The sequence below is a fragment of the Natator depressus genome, chromosome 6, assembly GCF_965152275.1.
Source record: "Natator depressus isolate rNatDep1 chromosome 6, rNatDep2.hap1, whole genome shotgun sequence".
Taxonomy (NCBI): Eukaryota; Metazoa; Chordata; order Testudines; family Cheloniidae; genus Natator; species Natator depressus.
Window position 1 is genome coordinate 124295948 of NC_134239.1, and position 8494 is coordinate 124304441.

An 8494-nucleotide genomic window follows, 5' to 3' on the forward strand; every position below is an offset into this window, starting at 1 on the left:
CAGACTTAACTGAAAACAGCTCAGCAAATACTCCTGTCTCCAGCACCCAGACACCCAGCTCCCAATGGGATCCAAACCCCAAATAAATCCATTTTACTCTGTATACAGCTTAAACTCATAAATTGGCCAACCTCCATAACACTGATGAAGAGAGATGCACAGCTGTTTGCTCCCCCAGGTATTAATCACTTACTCTGGGATAATTAATAAACAAAAGTGAGTTTATTAAGTATAAAAAGTAGGATTTAAGTGGTTTCAAGTAATAACAGACAGAACAAAGTAAGTTACCAAGCAAAATAAAGCAAAACACTCAAGTCTAAGCCTAATACATTAAGAAACTGAATACAGGTAAACCTCACCCTCAGAGATGTTCCAATAAGCTTCTTTCACAGACTGGACTCCTTCCTAGTGTGGGCCCAATCCTTTCCCCTGGTACAAACCTTGTTAGTTCCAGCTCAGGTGGTAACTAGGGGATTTCTCATGACTGGCAGTCCCCTTTGTTCTGTTCCACCCCTTTTTATATCTTTGGCACAAGGCGGGAATCCTTTGTCTCTCTCTGGGTTCCCACCCCTCCTTCTAAGTGGAAAAGCACCAGGTTTAAGATGGATTCCAGCATCGTGTGACATGTTCACATGTCACTGTAAGACTTTATTACCCACTCGCTGGCACACACATATACAGGAAGGCTTTCAAGTAAACAGAGCCATTTACAACCAGTTGTCCTAGTGAATGGGAGCCATCAAGATTCCAAACCACCATTAATGGCCCCCACTTTGCATAATTACAGTAGGCCCTCAGGGTTATATTTCATATTCGTAGTTTCAGATCCAAGAATGATACATTCATACAAATAGGATGACCACACTCAGTAAATTATAAGCTTTGTAATGATACCTTACAAGAAGAGCCCTTTTGCACAAAGCATATTCCAGTTACATCATATCCACACTTATAAACATATTTTTATAAAGCATATGGAGTGCAGTGTCACAACTGTCTTACTGCTCTGTGTAAGCACAACAAAACTAAATAGGCAAACTGGATGCTTAGCATAAATAATTATAAAAAAGCTTTCTATTTTCTAGGAAGAAAACAAGAAGTAAAGAAACTAGAGCTGATACGTCTGTCAGACATATAGGGCCTGGTTCTGATCTCCTACGGGTATAGATCAGGGGTCACATCACTGAGGTCAGTACAGTTACCCCAGTATGAGTAAATCAGAATGGGAGCCGTGGTTTTTATTGGTGACTGACAGTTTCATTGACCCGTACATGTGCTATTTCACACATTGAAGCATCTGTGGAGCCTGGTTTTGATCTCCCTGACCCCAGTTATTCCTTTAACTTCCAGTGTTATATATGCCATCATGTGCCAGCAATGCCCCTCTGCCATGTACATTGGTCAAACTGGACAGTCTCTACGTAAAAGAATAAATGGACACAAATCAGATGTCAAGAATTATAACATTCATAAAGCAGTCGGAGAACACTTCAATCTCTCTGGTCACGCGATTACAGACATGAAAGTTGCGATATTACAACAAAAAAACTTCAAAACCAGACTCCAGCGAGAGACTGTTGAATTGGAATTCATTTGTAAATTGGATACAATTAACTTAGGCTTGAATAGAGACTGGGAGTGGCTAAGTCATTATGCAAGGTAACCTATTTCCCCTTGTTTTTTCCTACTCCCCCCTCCCCCACCCCAGACGTTCTTGTTTAACCCTGGATTTGTGCTGGAAATGGCCCACCTTGATTATCATACACATTGTAAGGATAGTGATCACTTTAGATAAGCTATTACCAACAGGAGGGTGGTTTGTGTGTGGGTGGAAACCCTAGATTTGTGCTGGAAATGGCCCAACTTGATTATCATACACATTGTAAGGAGAGTGATCACTTTAGATAAGCTATTACCAACAGGAGGGTGGTTTGTGTGTGGGTGGAAACCCTAGATTTGTGCTGGAAATGGCCTAACTTGATTATCATACACATTGTAAGGAGAGTGATCACTTTAGATAAGCTATTACCAGCAGGAGAGTGGGGTGGGGGGAGAGAAAACCTTTTGTAGTGGTAAACACCCATTTTTTTCATGCTTTGTGTGTATAAAAAGATCTTCTATACTTTCCACAGTATGCATCCGATGAAGTGAGCTGTAGCTCACGAAAGCTCACGCTCAAATAAATTGGTTAGTCTCTAAGGTGCCACAAGTACTCCTTTTCTTTTTGCGAATACAGACTAACACGGCTGTTACTCTGAAACCTTCCATGGAGTGGTTTCTGATTACAGTGGAGGAAGAGATAGCTGTGTCAGGTCGTGGGATTGTGAGAATATTCACACTGTTGCCCTCTTGGGGGGGAAAAGTAGGACCCTCCATGGCTGTGGTTTTCAGACTAAGTTCAGGAATGCTGAATAACAAACGGGCAGCCTTTGAATTTCAAGGGGCTTCACGTGCCGAAGTTTTGCTAAGTGAATGTTTGGCACGTACAGGTCATCAACACCACTTTCCTCAAGCAGCTGGAAGCATGCCTCCATGGTGACTTAAAACACTATCAACTCACATGGCATCTCCACTGGGGCTTGTTAAAAAAACGGACCACTTTGGAACACTTCAGCTCCCAGTGTGATATTTGGTTAAAAGTCCCTCAAAGATTTACTGGCTGAGATCCACCTATAAACCCCAGGCCATTTATATTCCCAAGTACAAATCTTAACGCTCTTCTCTACATGGGCTCTCAGACGACAAATATGTATGTGGTTACTTCTTTGTATGGATGGGTCTTCAAAAAACATTCAGCAAACAGCATATAAAATGTACCGGGAGCTTGTCTACACTTGAAACCCTGCAGGAGTGCAGCTGTAGTGTGGGTGTAGGTAATCCACCTCCCCAGGAGGCGGTATCTGTTGATGGGAGAATTCCTAGAGCTGCCTACAGCAGGGGTTAGGTTGGTGTCACTGCGGCACTCAGGCATCTGGATTTTTCACACTCCTTGCGATGTAGTTAAACCGACCTAATTTCCTAGTGTAGACTAGACCTGAGTGCTTCTACTGCAGTTCAAAGGGAGAAACAGCCCAATTCTGATCTCACTTGACACTGGAGTAAATCAAGAATAACTCAGATGAAGAGAGGGATATGCTGTGTAAGGACTGGCCCAGACTGGGAACTTACATCGGCATAGTTTTGTCTCTCGGGGGTGTGGATTTCACACCTCTGAGAGTCTAACCCCCAGTGCAGACAGCACTAGCTTATCAGAAGAATTCTTCCATCAACCTAGCAACCGCCTCTTGGGTCAAGAAAGTGAAAAGCCTTAGGTCTGGGGGATCATCTCAAATCAGACAATTATCCAGGGGCCGAGAATGCCATGGCATGTGAAGATATTCAAAGATTAATATATTGGAGCTCAATCTTTCGGAGTCTCAGAGCTCTGCGTGGTGCACCCAATGGAAAGAAGGCGATGGGATGTCACCTTTCCGCTATACCCCCCTAGTCCTGATCCTGGGAACTGCTCCAGTGTTTAAGTTGTCCAGGGGCGGGGGTGGAGTTGTCAGGCGTAACAGACCTGGCCTAAGTAAATACATATATAACAGTCAAGCCAGGTCATGGAGGGGCAGCTAACTATCAGAGTGGTTAAGCACTGGAATAAATTGCCTAGGGAGGTTGTGGAATCTCCATCTTTGGGGATTTTTAAGAGCAGGTTAGACAAACACCTGTCAGGGATGGTCTAGATAATACTTAGTCCGGCCTTGAGTGCAGGGGACTGGACTAGACCTCTCAAGGTCCCTTCCAGTCCTACGATTCTATGAAATACCCCTTGAGACTTTGCAATGACAGTGTGCAACGTACACAGCCTGCAGCAGTTCTAGTCCTCTCCTCCGGTGGGGGGTGGGAGCCAGCAGTTTGAATCCAATGAGCTGGCAAAGTCCCTGGAACCCAATGCTTTCAGCAGACCATTCTGGTCTTTGCACTATTCCACTGCTAAATTCTTCTGTCTGACTCCCACCCCTCCTTTTTATAAACTCCTCCCCCTTCTCTTGAGTTCCCAGTGACTGGATGTGTCCTGCCTGGCTGCTTGCCCACAATGGAAATCAGTTAGTTGTCTGGCAAGTCTGCAAGTGCAGAGTACCCCAAAACAAAACCAAGAACTGTGTGTCCTCTCCACTGTTCACTTATTTACACCACTAACTTCTGCAAAGTAAGCATGTGGGTTACACGTGTTCCCCAGTAACTGCCTTCATTGGAGACCAGTTAGGAGGTTCAATTTTGGATCCCCTATTCCTTAGCATTGTTAGCATGTCTGGTCTAATAATTACGTTTGAGGCAGTGTCTGCTATTCCTGTGCATTTCACAGATCCTAGTATACACTCAATAGCCAAGTGGCCATTATTGTTGTTTAATTGTTGGGTTAAGTTTAGAGGTGAGAGCAACAAGGGTGATGTTGTGGTGGGCTTGTGCTGTAGACCACCGGATCAGAAGGATGAGGTAGACGAGGCTTTCTTCAGACAACTAACTGAAGTTTCCAGATCACAGGCCCTGGTTCTCATGGGGGACTTCAGTCACCCTGACATCTGCTGGGAGAGCAATACAGCAATGCACAGACAATCTGGGAAGTTTTTGGAGAGTGTTGGGGACAACTTCCTGGTGCAAGTGCTGGAGGAACCAACTAGGGGCTGTGCTCCTCTTGACCTGCTGCTTACAAACAGGGAAGAATTGGTAGGGGAAGTAGAAGTGGGTGACAACCTAGGCAGCAGTGACCATGAGATGGCTGAGTTCAGGATCCTGACAAAAGGAAGAAAGGAGAGTAGCAAAATACAGATCCAAAAGCAGACTAAGACACCCTTAGGGAACTGATGGGCAGGATCCCCGGGAGGCTAATATGAGGGGGAAAGGAGTCCAGGAGAGCTGGCTGTATTTTAAAGAAGCCTTATTGAAGGCGCAGGAACAAACCATCCCGAAGTGCAGAAAGAATAGCAAATATGGCAGGCGACCAGCTTGGCTTAACAGTGAAATCTTTGATGAATTTAAACTCAGAAAGGAAGCTTACAAGAAGTGGAAATTTGGACAGATGACTAGGGAGGAGTATAAAAATATTGCTAGAGTGTGCAGGGGTGTCATTAGGAAGGCCAAGGCACAATTGGAGATGCAGCTAGCAACGGATGTGAAGGGTAACAAGAAGGGTTTCTACAGGTATGTTAGGAACAAGAAGAAGGTCAGGGAAAGTGTGGGACCCTTACTGAATGGAGGAGGCAACATAGTGACAGATGATGTGGAAAAAGCTGAAGTACTCAATGCTTTTTTTGCCTTGGTCCTCACAGACAAGGTCAGCTCCCAGACTGCTGCACAGGGCAACACAGTATGGGGAGGAGGTGAGCAGCCCTCAGTGGGGAAAGAACAGGTTAAGGACTATTTAGAAAAATTGGACATGCAGGAGTCCATGGGTCCAGATCTAATGCATCCAAGGGTGCTGAGGGAGTTGGCTGATGTGATTGCAGAATCATTGGCCATTATCTCTGAAAATTCGTGGAGATCGGGGGAGGTCCCGGACGATTGGAAAAAGGCAAATATAGTGCCCATATTTTAAAAAGGGAACAAAGAGAACCCGGAGAACTACAGACTGGTCAGCCTCACTTCAGTCCCCAGCAAAATCATGGAGCAGGTTCTCAAGGAATCCATTTTGAAGCACTTGGAGGAGAGGAAGGTGATTAGGAACAGTCAACATGGATTCACCAAGGGCAAGTCATGCCTGACCAACCTGATTGCCATCTATGATGAGATAACTGGCTCTGTGGATATGGGAAAAGCGGTGGATGTGATATATTTTGACTTTAGCAAAGCTTTTGATACAGTCTCCCTCAGTAATCTTGACAGAAGTTAAAGAAGTATGGATTGGATGAATGGACTATAAGGTGGATAGAAAGCTGGCTAGATCGTCAGGCTCAACGGGTAGTGATCAACGGCTCCATGTCTAGTTGGCAGCCAGTATCAGGCGGAGTGTCCCAGGGGTCGGTCCTGGGGCTGGTTTTGTTCAACATCTTCATTAATGATCTGGACGATGGGATGAATTATACCCACAGCAAGTTTGCAGATGACACTAAGCTGGGGGGAGAGGTAGATACGTTGGAGGGTAGGGATAGGGTCCAGAGTGACCTAGACAAATTGGAGGATTGGGCCAAAAGAAATCTGATGAGGTTCAACAAGGACAAGTGCAGAGTCCTGCACTTAGGACGGAAGAATCCCATGCACCGCTGCAGGCTGGGGACCGACTGGCTAAGTGGCAGTTCTGCAGAAAAGGACCTAGGGATTACAGTGGACAAGAAGCTGGATATGAGTCAACAGTGTGCCCTTGTTGCCAAGAAGGCCAACGGCATATTGGGCTGCATTAGTAGGAGCAATGCCAGCAGATCGAGGGAAGTGATTATTCCCCTCTATTCGGCACTGGTGAGGCCACACCTGGAGTACTGCATCCAGTTTTGGTCCCCCCACTACAGAAAGGAGGTGGACAAATTGGAGAGAGTCCAGCGGAGGGCAATGAAAATGATCAGGGGGCTGGGGCACATGACTTACGAGGAGAGGGTGAGGGAACTGGGGTTATTTAGTCTGCAGAAGAGAAGAGTGAGGGGGGATTTGAAAGCATCCTTCAACTACCTGAAAACTACCTACGAAGCTCCTCTGCCATGGAACCTTCAACAGAGGATGGCCAAGTACCTCCAGGAAACTTTCTTGGAGATCTCTCTGGAGGATTCCCATGAGATCTCGGCGTGCATCAAAAACCCTGTTCTGCCATGCTGATTAGCTACATAGGGAAATGTCCAGCTCAAAGAAACACTGCCAGCCTCCCACATTTCTATGCCCTGAACCCACCTCTGCACTATACAAGCCACAGCCACTTACGAGGAGTCTCATCTCCTGCTTCTTGCTCGCTGGGAGAGCAACTGCTGAGACTAGCTAGACACCTCTGGAGTGTAGAACCATTCCTGGCTGCCTGCCCCACTGGGCGACCCCACAGGGAACCGCACATCCTCATCTAACTCCACCTCTTCATCAATAAACTTCGTCCTCCGGGTTAGGTCCTCTTTCCGCCACCTCCAAGCTTCCATGGGGCTCTTGGCGATGGAGGTGGGATCGCCATTGAGGATAGCATCCAGCTCCTTTATAGAACCGGCAGGTCTTAGGTGAAGCACCTGAGCGACGGTTTGCCTCCCTCGCCTTATGGTATGCCAGCCTCAGCTCCTTTATCTTCGCTCTGCACTGCAGCGTGTCCCGATCATAGCGCTTTTCGCACAAGCCTCCAGAAATCTGCCCATAAGTATCCCAATTCCTACGGCTCAAGCGCAGCCTCCTCTCCCCATATACTGACAGGATCCAGCAGCTCTGCACTGGTCCAAGCGGGAGAGCGTTTGGTGTGATAACCCGCCATGGTCACCTAGGAAGATGCAATGAGACCTCTCCATGCTGAGCAAACAGGAAATGGAATTTCAAAAATCCCTGGGAATTCTAAGGGGCTGGGGGTATGGTTGTTTACCTGGCTGCAGGGCAGAGGAGTTCAAACTGCTGACCAGAGCGATCAGGATGGGCATTGTGGGACACCTCCTGGAGGCCAATTAAAGCGATGAAATGAAGTGTGGTATTTAGACTTGCACTTTTTTGGCAAAAATATAGAGGAAAAAGACGTAAATCTTTTGTGAGGGTGGATGTATTTTGTCACCAAACGTGGGCATTTTCCCCCACAAAATTGCCTCACACTTACTGTTTGAGTCAACAAACGGCAGTTTTGGTGACAAAACGTGGTAGTGTAGACAAGGCCTTACACAGTACCAGCATTTAACTGAACTGCTTCCCTTAATTTTTGCATTATTGCCAATTCCCCTCATGCCCCTCATGCCTCATGCCAAATGTACCTGTTTTTCTAATTGTTCAAAACTGTCAGGACCCAGATTAGAACCCCCTTTTCCATCATTCATGTTAGACCCAGAGCTGTACTTACAGGGCTCATGGTGGTTGGCTTCCATCTTCCTCACTAGCAGCTGCTTCCTCTTCTGGGGCTCGGCTGCAAAGAAAGTTTCAAGCTCAGTGGCAAATTCCAAAGCCTCTCTGCATGTCTTTGGCCTCCTCTTGCTGATCTTGATCTGCAAGTCCCAGTCCAGCTGTGAGTCTAAGAACTGCTCCACTGCTAATTTATCCTGAAGCCCTCAGTGGTATCAGGGTCTTAGGAACACAAGTATCAATAGATCCTCTACCAGGTCAGGTGGGGTTTCTTCTTCCCTCTCCTTCTAGCTCTTAGCTGATCCCTGGCCAGCTCAGTTTGACGGCTAGCTCCAAACCACGTCAAGAGTTCGTCCCAGATCTGGATAACCCGGTCTCTTCTCTGGGGATAAATTCTATGCCACCCATAGGCACCGACTCCATGAGTGCTCCAGGGCTGCACCCACTAGCAGCTCCCCGCCCCAGCTCACCTCCACCTGCTCCCCTGAGCGCGCCGCGTCCCCACATCTCCTCC